At 40.5% G+C, this 9,892-nt stretch overlaps 1 non-coding gene across 1 annotated transcript; it reads left to right on the plus strand.

Annotated features, from left to right (window-relative positions):
• Positions 1–898: 898 nt before the first annotated feature.
• On the plus strand, positions 899–1,005 carry LOC122726942. The gene has a single exon (XR_006352933.1). It is a non-coding gene; the product is annotated as a U6 spliceosomal RNA (small nuclear RNA).
• Positions 1,006–9,892: the final 8,887 nt, after the last annotated feature.

Raw genomic sequence — 9,892 nt, forward strand, 5'->3', positions numbered from 1 at the left:
GAGTTATAAAGAAAACTGAATGCTATAGAATTAAGGCTTTCAAATTAAGGTTCTGGGAAAAAATTTCTGAGAGTTCCTTGGAAAGCAAGGGGATCAAATCAGCCAATACTTAAAGAAACTGACTGACTATTCATCAGAGGGACAAATGCTGAGGCTGAAGCTTAAATACTTTGGCAACATAATAAGAAGATGGGACTCTGGAAAAGACTCTGATGCTATGAAATGTTGAAGGCAAAAGGAGAAGGGGGATGGCAGAGAATGAGATAGTGTCATGGAAGCAATAAATGTGAGCTTGGACAGACTTTGGGAGATAGTGGAGGACAGAAGGCCTGGAGTATGATGGTCTAAGGGGTGATGAAGAGTCAGATATATCTGAGCATGACTGAACAATTGAAAAACGACTATTAGAAGAAATAGGAAAGTCAGAAAAAGAGCCTTGTTTGTCATGGGGAAAAGAAATATGTAGAGTTTACTTTTGGGTGTGGATTAACATAAGGAAACAAAGACTATAGAGCAGAAGCAATCAAAGAACTAGGAGAATAAAGCAGCACAATCTCCCAGTCACCCAGGCTCATAGTCTAGGTGTCCAATGTCTCTCTCTGTCTTTTTCTTTCTGTCTCTTTCCTTCCCTATTCCCCCTCTCCTTCCTTTCACCTCTCTCTATGTCCTTCCCCCACTTTTCTCCCCTGCAATAAATGCAAATCTGTTGTGAAGTCCCCTAGATTCTCCCTTCACAGCTTCTCTTATGAAAAGTCACTTCATTTCTCTGATAATGCCATCCCAGTGCCAATCCTCATCACCTCCTGCCTACACTACAGCAATAACCTGGTTAGAAGCCCTACCTTACAGCTCTCCCCACTTCAGTCAATCTTTCACTCTGTTATAAAAGTAATCTTCTGTGCTCGCTTTGGCAGCACATATACTAAAATTGGAATGATACAGAGAAGATTAGTGTGGCCCCTGTGCAAGGATGACGTGCAAATTCGTGAAGCATTAAAAAAATTTTTTTTTAAATAAAAAATAAAAATAAAAGTAATCTTCCTATAATAGTGAAGGTATGACCATGTCACTCCACTCCAAAAAATTCCAAGTGCTCCCCTTTGCCTCCAGGATCAAATATAAAATCCTCTAATTGAATTTTAAAGTCTTTTATAGGCCCATTGAGAGGCCTATTCCCTCCTCTCTCTGTACTCTGGGATTCAAAGAAACTGACTTCCTTGTTGGTTTTTTTTTTTTTTTTACAGAAGACCCTCCACGTCCCAATGTCTAGCCTTCACTGTCTGTTCCCCATGCCTACAATGCTCTGTTTACAAATATCACCTACCTGTAGAGCAATCCTTCCCCTCTGTCTTTTACCCCTTTAAGCCACTGTCTTCTGTCTCCTTCCCCTACAAGACTTCTTAAGAAAGTAGTCTACATTCCTTTATTTCTTCACCCTAGCCTGGTTACTCCTTCACTTCTTGCACTCTGGCTTTGGCCTCTGTAATTCTACTTAAATATCACAAAGATCATCCGTTACCTGGGACAGCTAGGTGGCACAGTGAATAGAGCACCTATGTTTTTGTTGGTGTGGTAACTCTGTCCACAGATGTCTGTAGCTTATCATTTTGGGAGAGGCAGTAAATAAACATTTGTCAATTGCTTACTGTGTGCCAGGTATAGTATTAAATGCTGGGAATATAGAAAAAAAAGAAAGATGTCCCTTACCCTATTCTTTAGAGCTTATACTCTAAAGGAGGGAGACAACCCATACATAGAAACTGAAAAGGGAGAAGAAGTATGGGAGGATGAATGAATGTGGTGGTAGAGAAAGTTTAGAGGGCAATCTGAAGGGGAGTGAGACATAGTTGGTCTCCTGCTCATCTTAAGTGGAGGTTCTAGGAGAAGCCAACAAATCAAAGGGAAAGAAGATACTGCTGATATATGAATTCCAGGGTTGGAATGAGCTTCCAAGATTAAGACCTTTCTGTGGCATGGTTCAGAGAGTCCAGGGTGCCCCCTGGAAAGGAGTGAGGAATGAATTTACAAAGCTAGTAAGTGTCAGAGACCAGATTTTTATCTATCTTCATGACTCCAAGTCCAACCCTTTATATCCTATGCCAGCTGCCTCTCTACAAGAATACCAATATCAAATATAACACTTCATAGTTTACCAAGAACTTTGGCTTGTATTATCTCCTTTTATCTTAACAAAACTTGTGAGATTAGTAGGGTAAGCATAAGGACAACACCTGGATAGAACAGTGATTTCATTGGTACAAGGAAACTCCCTCTACTAATATAGGTTGGCCTCTTCCCTGTCACTAAAATTGCCTAAAGCAATTAGAGTTTAGGTACCTTACCCAGAATCACAGACAATATGTTTTAGAAGCAGGACTTAAAATTAGGTCTTTCCGGCTACACGCTGAGTTTTTCTAGCTACCAGACCTCTAAATATTGAGAAAGTTCAAGTTATTTATCCAAGTGCACCCAGGCCTTCTGACTCCAGGTTCATTGTTCTTTCCCCTGTGCAAACACTTGCTTCATGGTCTGCCTTTCATTAATGATTACTGTGGCAGCTAGGTGGTGCAGTGGATAAAACACTGGCCCTGGACTCAGGAGGACCTGAGTTCAAATCTGGCCTCAGACACTTGACACTTACTAGCTGTGTGACCCTGGGCAAGTCACTTAACCCTCATTGCCCTGCCAAAAACAGAGTAGTATTGGTCATTAATGATTATTGTCTTGTGTAATTTCAGTATTTGCCTTATCCCCATATTAGCCTAGAACTGTCTTGCTCATCTCTGTATCTCCTACAGCATGTAGGAGAATGGCTCAATCATAATAGGTACCTGAAAGAAGGAGTGATTACCAGTAGGCTTCTGCTCTGAATTTGGTTTCCTAATTAGGCTTTCCTACTGGAAAGAGTTAGTTTTCACTGTAAAGGATTAAAATAAACCTCCTCTAAGTTTGGGTGGAGTGATTCAGTTTTGTTTTTTTTTCCAGGACTGATTCATCTCTGGATAAAGTAATCATTGAGATTCCAGACCTCCAGAGCTGAAAGAATGAACCATAAAGGGGGCAGCTAGATGGCGCAGTGGTTAAAGCGCTGGCCCTGGATTCAGGAGTACCTGAGTTCAAATCTAGCCTCAGACACTTGACACTTACTAGCTGTGTGACCCTGGGCAAGTCACTTAACCCCCATTGCCCCGCGCAAAAAGAAAAAAAAAAAGAATGAACCATGAAATAGGACATAACAGTAATCTGAGGCCTCTTTTGATTAGTAGCCTACCCACTAATGGGCCAATTGTGGAGTTTGATGATGAGCATCTTAGGGCACTGGGCCTAGCCAGGTTCTTTAACTATACAGAGAAATCTCCTAGAGGACAGGTACTACTTCAAAGAATCATAGGGGCAAAGTTTGGAAGGGATATTATTAGCATCATGTAGACTGACTCCTAATTTTACATATGAGGAAAGCAAAGTCTAAAAATGGGAAGTGATTGGTCTGAGGTCACACAGGTGAAAAAAGTAACTGAGCTGAGTATGTGAAATTTAGATCATTGATTTAAACTATTGATTATTGATTAATAATGTAAAGAATAGTTATTTGAGGTTTTATGACCCCATCTTCTGACTAGAATTTAAAAAAAAACCTCAGCATGCACTGGCCCCAGGCTCCACAAACCGCACGGTGCTCCACCCACTGGTTGTAGCCGTTGCCATGGCGCTGGCACCTCATGTCATCACCACTCCTGGCCGCCTACATGAGCCTGGCAAAATTATAATGATTGGAAGCCTAGTGATAGCAGTCATGTGACTGTCAGAGCAGCCAGCCAATTGACTGGGGGCTGTGTGGAGTGTGCTGGGAAGAAGGGAGTTTTTTCCGGCTTTCCAGCTGAAAGCTGGAAGGTGACAGGAGTGCTGCTATTTATTCTCCCTGATTCCTGGGTGTTGGTGTTTTTTCAGGTTGTATAATTTCCCTTTCTCCATATTATTTCCTTTCCCTTGATCCTACTGATCCTTTTTGTGTGGTTTTTCTTAAGTTCATTCTTGTTAAAATAAATCCTGGGGCAACTAGGTGGCGCAGTGGATAGAGCACCGGCCCTGGAGTCAGGAGTACCTGAGTTCAAATCCGGCCTCAGACACTTGACACTTACTAGCTGTGTGACCCTGGGCAAGTCACTTAACCCCAATTGCCTCGGAAGGAAGGAAGGAAGGAAGGAAGGAAGGAAGGAAGGAAGGAAGGAAGGAAGGAAGGAAGGAAGGAAGGAAGGAAGGAAGGAAGGAAGGAAGGAAGGAAGGAAGGAAGGAAGGAAGGAAGGAAGGAAGGAAGGAAGGAAGGAAGGAAGGAAGGAAGGAAGGAAGGAAGGAAGGAAGGAAGAAAGAAAGAAAGAAAGAAAGAAAGAAAGAAAGAAAGAAAGAAAGAAAGAAAGAAAGAAAGAAAGAAAGAAAGAAAGAAAGAAAGAAAGAAAGAAAGAAGAAAGAAAGAAAGAAAGAAAGAAAGAAAGAAAGAAAGAAAGAAAGAAAGAAAGAAAGAAAGAAAGAAAGAAAGAAAGAAAGAAAGAAAGAAAGAAAGAAAGAAAATCCTACTTTGTTTTGAGGGAGGCTGCTGGTCTCCTTCCTTGGCCCAATATTGCAGTGAGCTGCTTAGCAATACTCTCCAATTAAAAATTGGTCCCCTCAATAGTTAAAAGTTCTAGTTAATGACTGGAATCTATGGATCAAATTTTAATTGACTTGTATAGGCCTCAGCAGTAGAGTTTGTAGAAGTTTAAGTTTACTAATTTTAAGGGCTATGAACCGGTCCTTTCTCATGAGGAAGATAAGGAAGATGTATAGAAGATAATTCATCCTTGGGAAATGTTTTGCCCAGCACTGGGTCTCTCTGGTATTAAGTGGTATCTAGCATGGGATACCAGAGGATGTTGACTAACTGTGTTTTCCATGTTGCTATGAGTCCTGGAAACTCCCTCTTATAAATCAGCATGATTAAACAAGATATACAGCCCATACCTCACCTTTGTTATAGACCAATAATAATCTTAGTTTAGTTTGCATCTCTGGGCTATTTTTGGTACTCTATAGGACCTGCTAACTTTTTGACTGTATAAAAAGGTGCTCTAACTTTCAGATGTATCTTTGACCAGTGAAGGGCTTGGGATCTCACTTTACAGGCAATTGCTGGTCATGCTAATAAAATTATTAAAATTGAAATTTTGTGCCTCAGTTTCTCTTTATTGTATTTTTATCACAAAGGTTTCAACTGGTTTTCCTTGGCTCTAAACCCAGTGCTCCTCTCCACTAGAGCTTATCTCTTTCTTGGTCTCACCAGGATCTACAAGAGTCTTGAACATAATAGATGTTTAATACATGTCTGTTAATCTGAATTGTAAGTTATTCCCCTAAAGCAGGGGTTCTTAACCATTTTACACAGTATGCCCCACCTTTGGCCCTATGATGAACCCCATAATCATTTCTCAGGATTATGTTTTTAAAGACATAAAATAAAATGCATAGGATTTCAAAGGAAACAAATTACATCAAAATAATTATTAAAATATTTTTAAATGAGCTTGTGGCCCCCAAATTAAGAACTCCTGTCCTGTACCATTCATTTCATGATAGAATGGCTTCGAAGCATGCTGCCATTTTTTCTATGGTCATTTTAATACTATTGGCTTCATAGTTTAATCTACTTTTTTTTCTCCTAAGACATTCATATTCCTTAGAACAAGCATAACATTTTTACACAAAGAAAGATCTCGTTTACTGGGGTTTTGTTGAAACTACATAGAAAGATATTTTCATTGAACCTTGAACTGCTAAAATAATAAAGAATGTCACCTTCAGCTGCTAACTACCTCACTCTGGAGATAACCTTTTCAAATGCTATCTAACCATCTAATGTTGAAATTATTGAAATAACTTCCATTTCTGGGCTTCAGTGTAAGAATATATCCTTTCAAGAAGACTGGACCTTTTTGGAAAACTCTGGAAGATATTCAGATAATGGAAAAAACATTACATTAAATTATGAGTTGAGTTTACAGGGAAGAGGTATTTGGATTTTTTAAACTGTTAAAATAGTTAACATGGCACTTGTACTCAGATGTTCAGCCTCCAATATCTTCTTCACTGGAACTGAATAAATGAGAACAGGTGACCACTGTCACGAAGTAATTTAGTTCTCCAGTAGAGCATTACAGAATGGCTTCATTACCAAAAATTGGCTTATTTGGCAAGTTGCTTTTTTATCCAAAGATCATAGTTAGAACTGGATGGAAAGTGTTGCAGCACAAATTTATGCTCACAGTAGTCCCTAAGATCAAATTTCTGACTTTTCAAAAATGAGAAAAAATAATAACCTCATGGGATATACTTAAGAGAATGAGTGAAAAGTGTGCTTCCCAGGACATACAGGTTCATAACATTCCTCAAGTGTAAAGGAGCATAGTGTATGGATAAACAACTCCATTCTAGAATACTGCCTGATATCTGGAATGAAACATAGGCCATAAAGATTGGTCTATCTCAAAGGAAAGTGGGAATTTTATCCCCCAACAATTTTTTTTATTCATGGGTATCATCACAATAATGAAATTGCATCTATAATTGTTACCATTTTAAGTGATGCCTCAATACAGTAGGTGCAGATAATTTTTACCTGTAAATAATTTACAGAACCACTTGAATTCCTGTCTGTGTTGAGTTTGATGTGGTTCTATGACACTCATTTCAAAATGTCTGACAGTTGATTATGTGAAAATAGAAATAAGAGGAAAAATAGGGTATGATATCTGGCAGTTATCTTAAGAGAGATGATAATAAAACTCTTGGATACATATGGTGATTCAGACTCTCCATAACTATATGTCAATACTTATTAGTCTGTCCTTTTCTGGGATAAGCTGTCTTATTACCTCAACCTAGTAGGCATGAAAAGAGATTGTCAGTAGGCACACTAAAAAGTGAGGCCTTAAAGCTGGTAGTAAAGAGAAACTTAATAATGACAAGAATTCAAACAATGCCATATACAGCCCATTAGTGAGTAACTCCCATTGTGGTTCAGGTAAGAGTGAAAATAGTGCAGCAACATCACCAGAAGCTATTAGCAGTAGGAGCCACCCTTCCATGTATATCCCTAACTACATCTATCCCCTAAATGCATGCTTATTCATGTGTGTTCCCTATGTGTGTAGTTGGACATACACATTTCCTATATGTATACTGCTCCATACTTGTGTTCTGGTCATATATGTTACCTATTTCTGTACCTCCAAACGTTTCATCCCTAAACAGGTCCACTTTTTCCACTGATTGTACACATTTTTTTTTTATCATGGTATATCCCAGGTCAATGGAGAAAACTTTTTTAATCACTACTATTTCATTAAATGCCTTTTTCTTTGAATTAATTGTAGTTGATGGGATGGAGCCAAGCTGGTGGAAGAAAAGCATTAAGCACTCAGAGGTCCTAACACAATTACTCCAAAAAGTTCCAAACAGCCATGAGACAACCCCTGGAGCAGCATAACCCACAAAAAGATGGGATGAGATTATTTTCCATGTAAATACAGCTTAGAAGCTCGACAGGGAGGAGCCCCTGTGCTGGGCTGGGAGTGGAGTCCAACTGCATGATCACGCCAACACAGATCTAGCCCCAGGCAGGCTGAACCAGAGAAACTTACCCCTAAGCCTCCAAATTAGCTGTAGCACCAGAGTCTACTGGAACTAAGCTTACATTCATGTGAGAGGTCTGAATGGCTGGCTGGGGAGAAAAATACATGGGTGTCTGCAGGACCTAAGGAGGAATATGGTAGTTCTACCCCAGCGGGGTGTTGAAATATTTTGCTAGTTTGCCTAATTTGGGGGACTAAATCTGACTGGAGGACTAATCTGGGACTGTTGACTAACTGCCTATCTGACTGTTATTAATTTTATGTGGGCCATCTAAAAAGTTCCACCAAATTGATAAGCAAAGGATTAAGAAGCCTCTTAACTAAATAATCAAAGCAGAGTTTATTTATGAGATACTATTTAAAATTAAGAATACAGGGAAATAAAATGTACAACCTGACTGCGTTCCAGGCATCTCTTTCCAGCTGCTGGGCCTGGAACTTGTTTAATACAATAAGGGCCATTTGCTGCCTCTTGCCTTAGGGTATGTTCCACCTTTCTCTAACTTTCACTCTTTTTTCTCCTTCACTCCAGCTTCCCTGCTTCACTCTCACTTCTAACTCCAAGCCCCTTTCACTTTATCGACCCCCTTGCATCTAACTTTCCTCTCCTTAGTGCCACTGCTGAATTCCTGTGTTTCTCTCTCACCGACCTCTCCTTCCATTCTCCTAGTGCTCCAGTGTCCTTCTGTTCTCTTAATCTTCACTTTCTCCAACCTGTACCCTGTGCTGACCACTTCTGTGCTCTCTGCTGCCTCCTGTTCTGTCTGTCTGCTCCGTCAGTCTTGTCCTTCAGCCTCTCCCTGCTGTCTAACTCCCAGGTCTATATATATCTTACTTCTCTTCACTCAAATATCAGGGCTTGTTGCACCCCCATACACACCAAGCTAATCCACCAGCCAGGGCTGCGACTGGTGGGGAAGGGGGGTGCTCGAGCCTCCCATGCATACCACACCCAGGGCTCCAGGGGCCCATGCCCCTGCTGCACACCTGGGACCTCGGCATGGGCTATGACAGAGCCCAGCCTGGATGAGCCTGGGATCTCTCAGATAGATCCTCTCAGGGTGGAGGGAGCTGGGGCTCCCTCCCCCAGCTGTCTGACCTGGCATCTTGTACAGCCGACAGGGCTTTTTGGCTCAGCTGAAGCAGAAGGGGAAGGGCACCAACACCTCCCACACAGAAGAGACCCTGAGGGCCTAAGGCTTTCTAATCTCAGCCCAAAGGTAGGGTCCCCAAATCAAAATAAATTTCCACAGGGGACAAGGAAGAAATCTTGAGCAGTGGTTAATTAGCACATTGGGCTGAGGTTATCTATGAACCAGAGAACAGTCTCGGCAAGTGAAAAACCTGCCATTTCTTAAACCAAAATACCTGGGACTCTCTGAAGCTTGGGACAATGTAGGTTGAAAGTAAGGTCCCACTGTAAAAAGCAGTTAAAAGTCAAGTAAAAGATGGCAAGATGAACAGAGAAAGTTGTGAACCACAGAATGTTTCTTTAGTGACAAGGAAGATCTTGGTGCACCCTCAGAAGAGATAACAACCTCAGGGCCCCTACATCCAAAGCTTCCAAGAAAAATATGAATTTGTCTCAGTCCATAGAAGCATTCAAAAAGGACTGTGAGACAAAGTAAGAGAGGTAGTGGAAAAACAGAAAGAGAAGTGAGAGTGATACAGGAAAGTCATAAGAGAAAAAGTTAACAGCTCGGAAAGACAAATGGAAAAGGAGATGCAAAAGCTTTGAAGAAAATTATTGCCTAAGAATTGGGATTGAACAAATGGAAGCTAGTGACTTTATGAGAAACCAAGACACAGTAAAGCAAATCCAAATGAATTTTTAAAATAGAGGGCAATGTGAAATATCTCCTGGGAAAAATAGCTGACCTGGAAAATAGATCCAGGAGAGAGAATTTGAAAATTATTGGACTACCTGAAAACCATGATCAAAAAAAGAGCTTAGACATCATCTTCCAAGAGATTGTCAGGGAAAATTGCCCTGATATTCTAGAAGCAGAAGGTAAAATAGAAATTCAAAGAATACACCGATCATCTCCAGAAAGAGATCCCAAAAGGAAAATTCCTAGGAATATTATAGCCAAGTTCCAGAGCTCTCAGGTCAAGGAGAAAATATTGCAAGCAGCCAGAAAGAAACAATTCAAGTACTATGGAGCCACAGTCAGGATAGCACAGGATCTAGCTGCTTCTACATTAAAGGACCAGAGGGCATGGACTATGAT

The sequence above is a fragment of the Dromiciops gliroides genome, chromosome 4 (genome assembly GCF_019393635.1).
Source record: "Dromiciops gliroides isolate mDroGli1 chromosome 4, mDroGli1.pri, whole genome shotgun sequence".
Taxonomy (NCBI): domain Eukaryota; kingdom Metazoa; phylum Chordata; class Mammalia; order Microbiotheria; family Microbiotheriidae; genus Dromiciops; species Dromiciops gliroides.